The 10487-nt window shown below is 32.9% G+C and overlaps 1 long non-coding RNA gene across 1 annotated transcript; it reads right to left on the bottom strand.

The window, feature by feature from the left end:
• Nucleotides 1–468: 468 nt before the first annotated feature.
• LOC124458399 lies at nucleotides 469–892 on the bottom strand. Its single transcript, XR_006953151.1, has 2 exons — nucleotides 810–892; nucleotides 469–738 (listed from the first exon to the last, which is right to left on the bottom strand). It is a non-coding gene; the product is annotated as an uncharacterized LOC124458399 (long non-coding RNA).
• Nucleotides 893–10487: the final 9595 nt, after the last annotated feature.

Below are 10487 nucleotides of genomic sequence, written 5' to 3'. Positions count from 1 at the left end.
CAAAAGTTGATTGCGTATGGCGATTGCTGCGCTGAACTAATTTGGATACAAGACACTCTCAACGGACTCGAGTAGAGTATAGTTTTGTGCTAAATACCAGTGCAAAATTTTGCGTTAATGCTGTTTTACTTACAATAAAATCTCTTTCATTGGAGATTTATCAGTAGGTGTTGGTCTATATAATCACAGAGGCATATTTGCATAATTTTAACCATGGAAAATATCGGAAAGCTTGCAACACCTCTTTGATGTGTTGATAGCTTTCCGATATATATTAAACTGTTGCTGGCTTTCTGCTGTGCATATTTCACTAGCAAGACAAGGCATAAAATTTTAAGAAGGGTGCTAAGCCCCTTCAAACACAAAATCTTACAAATCTTGCATATTTCAATGACTAAGAAATTCTGTCACTTTCGGCAGAGCAAGAAATGTTTGTGATACAACAGAATAAAAACTGTCACGCGTGAATCAAAGTAGAGGGCAACTCATAACCATTAAATTGTTAAAAATCTTGAACACATGTACAAATGTCTCAGGACAATAAATATATGTTTACTATGATTCAAAGAATATCTTATCCAATAAATCGATAACAATGATTCCAGGATAATAATATCGTTTGCTATCAAGCTTAAAGTTCTGTAAAACCTGTAGTTACAGAGTCGGAGTACATGCCCAAAAACGTAAAGAACTTCGTACGATGGACCATGATCAATTTCCAAGCACGAAATAGTAAACCTCAAATAAAGATTGAACCAATGAAATTAAATATGGAAAAGGTTTGCTATTCTTGATGTATCATATGTTACCATGGAATTAGCCCAAATTGCTTTCCTCTTTTGCACTAGGGTTTAAATGGCACACGTGCCATGTTTCTCTTGGTGATTATTTTACAAAGAACACCTGGAATTACTTCTGGTAAATCAAATGCATGTATACTCTTATACAGGTCTCTGATTAATAAAAAAAGGCTAATCGAGCGCATGTCGCATTTAAGTGGATATAAAATTTACAAAATGTCACTGATAGTGTCACTCATGTGGCTTTGAGCAAAGGACTTTCCTTGGGATGATATTTTGACAATGATAACCTTGGACCTCACGAAAGTTTTAATGTTTGTTGTTGTTCATAAATTTTGATACAAAATCAATATTTGAAATTAAACGTAGCACAATATTTAAGTAACAATTGAAATTGAAATAAATTTTTACCGAAAAAACGAAGTAAAAATCGTTTCATACGATTGAATCAAATTAGCTATAATTCGCATAGACAATAATTCAGTATTTAAAATGAAAGATATCATGCTATGAAATCCGTAATGATTGTGCTTGCCAGTTGATCTCACGTTTCTCTCATGATTTTTTTACTCGTTTTTTTTAATACTCTATTGAAACCGTCGAGAAAAAATGACTATTTTCAAACAGTGGCGTGGTGGCATAGTTTTTACTGCGGTGGCCAACACAAATTTCGCGCCCCTTTCACCTTTTCTTATAGCTATTTTTAACTATTTTAGTTATTTTATTTTATAAAACACAAACATGAATCTTCATAAAAAGGAAAGTAACTTAAAAACCAAGTATCATCAAGCAATTACATGTCTGTTACGTTATTTGTTTTTCATAGAAAAATATATTTATATTAATGCCTTTGCAAGCGTTGGGGAGGTTTTCCCAATTAAAGTTATGATTCTATCTTTGTCGATAGAGTGGAGAGTTTCCCTTTCAACTTCCATTAAAAGCAATGATTCCAGGCGTTCCTGTACCATTGTAGATCAAATCCTCGTTTTTGCTCTCTTCAGAGAAGAAAAAGAACGTTCAGCAGTTGCTGAACTGCAATTGAATAAACTTTGCATAATGTTGGGTATGCGTCAACTAAATGGTACTTTGGAAAACAAAGCAGCTTCAAGGCATCTAAGAATGACGGAGTTTTAGCGTTCTCAGTAATTAACGCATTATTCGAATGCTTACTTATGTCAGTATCAAAATGATTTTCATCATCATCATCATCACCATCACCATCATCAATAGTTTCAAAGTTCTGCTCATTATGATCATGGTCACTTTGAGTTGTAAACTGAGAACAGTGAAATTTTTTAAATGTTTCTCCAAAGCTTAACAGTTCAGTAGCGCATCTTTGGGAATCTATCTTATACACATCACAAAAGGCTTTCAATGCAGATTGAAGATCGTAAGATGTCTTGTACTTGCTCGAGAGCTCGTCAAATTGATTGGGTGCAAATAAAGCAAATGATTTCATTAGTGGTTTATTCTTTTCAAAACGATTTTTCATTGAAGATTGAAAGGAATCTAGCACTTTATAAAATGTGTCTCACCTGGTGATGAAACTGATCCGATATTGAGTTTTCTTGAAGGAAAAGAGCTTCTGCAACTTTTGCGTTTAGATGAGAATTGCATTTTTCATGCTCCAGAAATCTAATATACTGCTTTTTCCATTTGGAGAAACCATTGTTTGCAAAAGCTTTTCCTTGATTTCACCGAATATTTTCTCCCCTAGACGTTACATCTGTAAACAGAATGCATGGTATGCAAAACAAGCTGTCTTCACTTAGTGAATAGGAAATCCATTTTCGTCTTGTTCCATCATCGTGGAAAAATACCTGCTGAGAGCAATAGCGTGTGTGATCTCCTTGTACTACCCTGCTTTGTTTCAAAATAAACTGGGATGGTTGGCATGGATTTATTTTAAGTAAACGCCTTTTTTCGCTAATGCTGAGATTAAGATCAACAACTGTCCCAGGTTCAAACGTGTTTTCTTTCGTATCAATAGAAATATTTCGATTCAATTCATTTTCAGCAGATTCTGAGATGCCTTCGGCTTCCTTACGTTCATTTGAATTGACAAAGCTGTCAATATCAGGGCATTCACCAACAGGATCATTGCTATTGATTGATTTGAAAGTATACTCATCTTGATCGTTTACATCTGTCGACTCAGATGTTTCTTGCGCATGCACTTGTTTAAGGTCTTCACTGATGTTCGGCGTTTCCCTGAGTTTTAATTCGAACTCCTCTGTTGTTTGTGACAAAATGCATGGTGGGTCATTTTGTATAGGTTTAAAGTAATCAAGCAAACCCCCCCAAGTTTTGAAAATTCCTCTTGTCTAGCTTTCTTTAATATTCGATACTCTGCACCCGACTTTGTTCTCTTCGTGGTGTTGAAAGAATTAGACATTGCAGTTAGTCTTTAACATTGCACCATGACCCATGATGTACATTAAATAATATTAAAATACACTTCCCAAAACAAATGGAATTATCAAATGAAATGTTTGTTGTGTGAATTACATCTGTATTACATCTGCTCGAAACGAAAGTTTTGCATTTTGAGACATTAATTTAATTGGTCTTCAAATGTTGTTGTTTAAAAAATATCTTAATTTCAATTAAATATATGCTGTTATGCACATTCGATAACTGTGGATAAATGAATCTTGAACATTTACGAAGAAGCTTTAAGTGATTTAAAAATGTTTTACCGTATAAAGCTTTCTTTACTACTGAAAATGACAAATGAATCGTCGTGACGATGAAAATGTAAATAACACAATACAAACAATGCAGTACATGCTGCGGTATCATTAAGGGCTACTTCATGTTAGACTATGCATTATGATAGCAATTTACCGATGACTACACTACTGTCATTTTTAAAAAATATATTATTTCGCTTGGATTAATAATAAGATACAAGGCGAGTAACGATTACTGTCTGCGAGGGAAGCAAAAAACATTGATTAAGATAGGCAAAAAATTACACATTTAAGGCGTTGTTGCGCCCCTTAAGAGGACAATTTTGCCGTGTATGCATAGGCGAAACTAGAACGCTAATTGGGGGTGGTGTAAATATTCATATATTCAGCTCTGCCTTGCTGTTGATTTCTTTTGTTGGCGATGTTAAATTCAATAGAAATCAACAGGGCAAAGCTGAATATATGAATATTCACCCCCCCAATTAGCATTCTAGTTTCTCCCCTGCATGTATGTTGTCTACAGTCATCGTGACAAATCATGAAGGCGTTGTGGCCACAAACGAAACATCTAATTATAGAATTCTCGTCAATATCTTATTCTTTAATCGACCCCCTTACAAGGTTTCATTTTGGTCTGTCTACTTCTTTTCTTACCTAAATCCCTAAATTAACTTCATTCACTGAATATATAACTGCGAAAATAACTGTTCTGTTTCAAAAGCGTTTTTAATTTTTTATAGCCCATTTTTAAAACTTGACGACTTGTATTCAATTCAGCGCGCCCCAAAATCAACAGCTAGGGGGGCCCTGCCCCTGCCACCACGCCACTGTTTTCAAATGCAGAGTCCTGAAATTTGTATAATTTAAACATCCTTTTTTGATGCAAGGTGCTGCTGGACGTGAACAATCGTGATAAATTTCTTCCTTGATTAAAAAATAAATTTGACTTTAAAGAAATAAATCTACGGATTTTATACAACATTTAAAATTTATGATTACTAGCGAAAGTGTCAGCATTTGAATAATTTCATTGGTTGAGAGCTATGAGTAATAAGAGGACGTACGCACGGAATTGACGTCACAGTAAACTTCATGTTTATAAAAACAAACAAATGGCGTATATACTTGAAAATTTATCGCAATACCTCCCTAAATGAGAAAATAAAGATATTAACAATGACCTAGTTGAGGCAATTAACGTATTTGAGCAAAAAAAGAGAGAAAAACTCGGTTTCAAACATTACTTTGTGCTTCATCTTCGATAAAAAAATTCCAACAAAATTGATCAGCCATTGCTTGCTTATTTTCTTCGCCTATAAGTCACGTAAGAGTGATATTTGCAAAATCAAGACTTTTCAATGTTCCAAGTGTTGGGGAACAAAGAAAACAAACTGTTTGACAGTTTAATGTGGGAATGTTTTTAATTTTATTATATAAAACAAATAGATCACACTTAATTGTTGTCTATACAGTTAAAGGTAGACGGTATCTATGACTGTGTAGACAACAGTTAAATGTTATCTTTTTGTTAAATATTCTCATTTTACTAAAATTTTGGGACCATGCATGTTAGAGATAGCTGTATTTCTTTCGAGAAAAACGAGAGAAAGCTTAAAAGCCCAGTTCTGACTCCACCACAGCTTCCAACAACCCTATCATAACGTTATAAATTACTTTATTATTACCTATTTGTGCTACCTTAAAAAATATTTTTCAGGTATTGCATTCCAAGACGAGTTTATTCGTAAATTGTTAAAAGACGTTCACGGACCCATAAATGTTACAGGTATCAGACAGATATCATAGAATTAATGCTTGGATTGATTTTCACGAAGCTAACATGACTTATTTTATAACTTTATTGCGAGTACGAGCACAAAATGTTTAGGTTTTAAAATAAGCTTTCATCTATAATAAAGAAAATGATAATTTTCTGCATTTTTTCAACATTGTCAAGCAACGTATTTTGACTTAGTTAAGATCAGCATTTGATTGTGCTTTCCAAACAAGATCTTTTAAAGTTCTGACAAACGTGGATTATGCCAAACATTTTACAGTGTTATGGCATTTTGTAACTTAGAAATTACGTTTGTGCAACATCAACGCTTTATAGGGCAAAACATAATTTTTTTCTTTCATAAACATTCATCACGAATTTCAATCTGTAAACAAATTTAGTTGGAAGGGTTCTCACAAAATTTGGGTCAATTAGACAAGTTTTGTACATATAAGTTAATTACATGAAATATAAATAAACACCAGCTGTAAATCATTAAAGAAGCATAGTCATACAAATCACATATAGAGCTACTTTAACTACATCATTACTTCCAAAATTTAGCTAAGTTAAAACCTAAGTAAAACAGCATCTGATTGCTGAAAATCAAGGTGTACTTCATTTGGCATTGTATCGAGAGTTATATGTGGAAGGGAGCTCCTTGAGTTGTAGTGCTGGTGGTGCTTTTAATCACTTTAAGACGACATTATTCATTAAATGGCTCGGAAAGAAATTGCAGATTGAAGATTCGTTAATTTATTAATGTTTGTTGCAACTTCGTTACTTATATATCATTTGTCTATTTTGATTGTTTCTCAAAAACGTTCAAACGTTGCTTTGAAATTTACCAATGAAATATCCTGCAAAGTTACAGATTCTCTACAAATATAACTTCTATTACATATTTTGCTAAAGTTTGGTTATACCTCACAAAGTGTTGGTGTTCGGACAAAGCAGCATATGTTAGCTTTTATATAATTGTACGATTTAAAATTTGATTTGTTGTCTTCCAGCGAATGAAAAACATCTTTCGAATAACATTCAGTCTACTAACCTATATTATGCTAATCTCTATAGTTTTATATAGTTTTAAATGTCTTTTGAAGTTACAGTTGTGCAAATCATGGAGTTTGTACAAATTAAGTCGACTAATCCTGCCCACTGACATATTTGATTTTTTTTCTTTTATATAAGTGCAAACTCACTATTTAGAGATGACATAAACTTTAATTTATCGGTATAAGTGTCGTGTGATGTTATTCTCATTTATTAGCAGTCATCGAAATACATCTTTTTTTAGCTTTAAGAATAAGTCCTTAGAACTATTCTGTTTGGTAACAAACAGTTTTTTAAGAAATATTACGTGATTGTTTTGATCATTCACAATGGTATCTGTTATTTTCAAAATAGTTTTAATTTATGTTTTTTACAACAACAAAGTCTACCTTGTTTTTCCTCTTTAACGACAATTTCTTTAAGATAACTATTTTCTTTTTACATATACAATATTATTTTTGATAGCAGGCAAGTGCATATTATGTACGATCATTACCTTTTAGTAAATACTGCCATCTTATAAAGGGCGATTTCGTACAAAATTGCTTGCTCAAATTGTTTGTATTAAATACTTATATTAAACAGTCATTTGACTTTCAGTGAAACGTTTAGATTATTATTGAACAATTACAAAGCCATTCAATCGCCTTTTAAATTGTCGCAGTCATTTGACATTTTCTTTTGTCGCGAAATACTTACCGTTTAACCTTTTCAAGCAAAACGAAAAAAACTGCTAGAGCAAAGTGTTGACTACAACGGCCAGAGCAGGTGGCTGAGAACTTGGAAGCAATAGACAAACCAAATTTCAAGTTTTTACCAGTCAGTGCATATTAACATGTTTAATTATATCACCAAATAGTGTGTTGCATTTGGAAATGTTATAACGTGCGCAATTATTATTACTTTATTTCTTTATTTTATGTTAGTAACTATATCCTTTCTGTTTCATATTCCACAACCAATTTGCAAGTATTTCTTGTAATATTCATCATCAGAAGTTACTTTTCGAACAAGATTTATTTCTTGAATTGCAAGCCACCATCTTCGATTGCATGGATCAAACCTGTATATACAGATGTTATGAAAAGCACTAATGATGTGATAAGAATTTTCCAAGTGACATCTTGTTTTTTGTTTAGAATTTCCCACCTCCCTCTCAACATGCCATAGGCATGTTCGATAGAAACCTTGCAGAACAAAGCATTTTCTTAAATTACCTTTGCCTTAGAAACATTGTGCAATCTTTGTATGGCTTTGGAAGCCAAGGGTGACTTGAAAAGGCAGAGTTGCCCACAGTTGTAAAGGTAATTTTTCCATAATAACTAAGGATTAAAGAGTTTTTGGAAATACATGTCCATTATTATTGTAAGTATAAATTCTATAGTCTTTTAGCAGCCTTGAATCCTTTATTGATCCTGGAGAACCTACTGCCGCCAATATGAAGCGTTTGTTGTTTCCTATAAAACATTCTTTTTCTCACTGAGTACTTTTTCTTAAATCTGTAGAATTTTTTTAAGTTTAGTACATATGTAAATATGAAAACCATACCCATGCTGCATCAAAGGGAAGTTTCAAAGACGTTTATCTGTTCCTCATCCTATTCGTCGATATTTCTTGGCAGGTTAAAAAAATGTCATATAAACACACACAATCGATGTACAAACGTCGTAAAAATATTTCCAGCTGTTGGTTCAGCTACACCAGAGAGATCATCAACATTCAAAAAAGTACACTTATTGGGAGTCAATATAAATGCAGTACTACCACAGCAAGTCGATATAAACATAGTACTATCTGAGTTGTAATAGGCATGGGCTGGGAACTATACGTGTTGGTCCCTTCTGAATACGTTTTTCTATTACCTCTAAAATATAATCAAATGTCAGTAGAGAGAGCTTAAAACTTTTTTTCAATGAATTGTGGTCTCAGTTTTGGAACCCATTCGTTTACCAGTTGTTCATTCTTGGCTCATTCGGTCGCAGCTTGTTTCTGTTTCCCTTTACGAATGCTATCGTGGACAATGCAATGCACATTGCAATTTCTTCTTAAAATTCTAATACTCTTGAAAAGCGCTTTTATAAAGTTCTTTTTATTGCTGTAAATTAATAAAGTTTAGACTTTTGCCAAAATTTGCCACTAAATTTAAATTAGCATCCAAGTTTTAATTAATAATTTTTTTTGCAACTATCACTTTGTTCGTCTGATGCTTCGATAGATAATTCGTTCCGTTTTTATACTAGAGGAATAAAAAAGGTGACGTGTTATATGCGTACAGACGCATTGTGCATTTCTTGTATAAAAACGGCCATTTCAGGCAATGAAAAGTAGATTAGAGTTTGTATGCATTGAATGCAGGAATCGAATCTAATTGTTTGTAAAGAGAGTTTGAACAGATATTAAAAGCGATTTTCCACGATATTCATTGCCAAAGATTCCACGTAAAAATAGATAAAAATTCCAAATACTATGATGCGATCAACGTACAGATTCGATTCTATCGCCAAGAATTCAAAGCCGTCCTCAATACGCAGATCAGCACGTATACAGATACCTTTAGAAATGTGTTGCCACAATTAAGCCTCAAGTCGAAATTTTAAAGCCTGACAATGAACAGTGAGCGCTTTGGGCTTTTGAAGCTTTGGTCAAGTTTCCATCATTATTAGGACAATCCTGTTGGTCTAACGTCTGAAATAAAAAACCTTTAACCTGCACCTTGAATAAAAAAATGTGTCTTTATAAAATAAATCTAATGTCAACAAAAGCTCAGAGGAAACTAAATTGATATTTCTGTTTACAAACAGAGCTCATTGCTGAGTTTTAGCTCTTCCGGATGAAGTTTAAGAGGATAAAAAATCTTTCAGTAAGTTAAAAAGTGTAAAAAAAAGTTTCTAGTTAACGGAAATTGATGACATTCTGGAAAAGCTTATGTTAATGTTTTCTGAAAGAGATGTACCAGATAAAATACCTATACATGTTGTAATTACACCGTGGGCTGCTTTGAAATAAAAAGTGTCGGCTTTGCTCATTAAAATAAAACGTAATTACTGACGATATAATGTTGATAGTAACTAATAAATTTCTTCTTTATTCCTCAAGAATATTAAAACAAACCTCAACTTTTACCTTACGTTTATTTTAAATAATTCGTTTTGTCAAAATGCTTTTTTGTAAACTTTGCCCAAGTTTACTTAGAACCCCCCTCCCTATCCCCCTCTCCTCCAAGAAAAAACTTTGTTACATCCATGAGCATATGTTGTAAGAACTTCCGATTCCCCTTTTTTGCACGAATATAATCGTTGTCGCCAAAGACAAAGTGAATACACGATTACTAATTTGAGTCTGTAGTGCTTCGACTAGTATATGTATTTTTGTGTCTTGAATTGTATACCAAAACTACCTGCAGATTATTTTCTCTTAGGGTTATACGTACCGCAACTGTAAATACGGTTGATGATACGCGACTGTGACACAACAAACGTTTTTCTGTAAGTCTAACTCAGCAATAATACGCTCTCTTATAAACACTTATGCTCACAACATATATAACTTCATGCAGTAAACAATGATATTATTAAAAGATAAGCAAACGCAATAATCTGCGATTGCCAGTAATAACTATTTCGTTTTGAAAAGTTCCTACTCACATAAGGAAGAAAGAAATAAACTGACACGATATGCGTGTCCTGCGTCTGTTTAATTTCAATAAAATAGGATCACAAAATACCATACCTTTTCAGCTGGTATCCTGTTTATATGTTACATTCTCGAACAATCTGTCGGTTCTGTTTTCTAGACGGATTTCCTTGTTCGTCTATGCATTTGCCTTTATTCCACATCAATTTTACGCAAACTTACCAAGTTGTAAATGCAGCGAGTTTTTTTGTTCAAGAGGGAATTAGATCACCTTTATGTTTATATCATTGCAATCTTTGATATCATAAGTAGAAAACTATTGAAATTTAGAAAAGGAATTTGTCTAATAAGTTTGTGGAAAACTCAAAGCACTTTTTATTTTCTTCGCAGTAGAATAATCAATTATTATTCTATATTAATGTAACTATTCTGATGGCACAAAAGAAACAAAAATGTGTAATGATATGTTAATAAAAAGATAACTTGAGTTCTTGATGTAAATTAAAATCAACTAGGACACCGATTATA

This window comes from Xenia sp. Carnegie-2017, unplaced genomic scaffold (assembly GCF_021976095.1).
Source record: "Xenia sp. Carnegie-2017 unplaced genomic scaffold, XeniaSp_v1 HiC_scaffold_6, whole genome shotgun sequence".
Lineage (NCBI taxonomy): Eukaryota > Metazoa > Cnidaria > Anthozoa > Malacalcyonacea > Xeniidae > Xenia > Xenia sp. Carnegie-2017.
The sequence above is the reverse complement of the archived record's forward strand: the minus strand, read 5'-3'. Positions and strand labels throughout refer to the sequence as shown.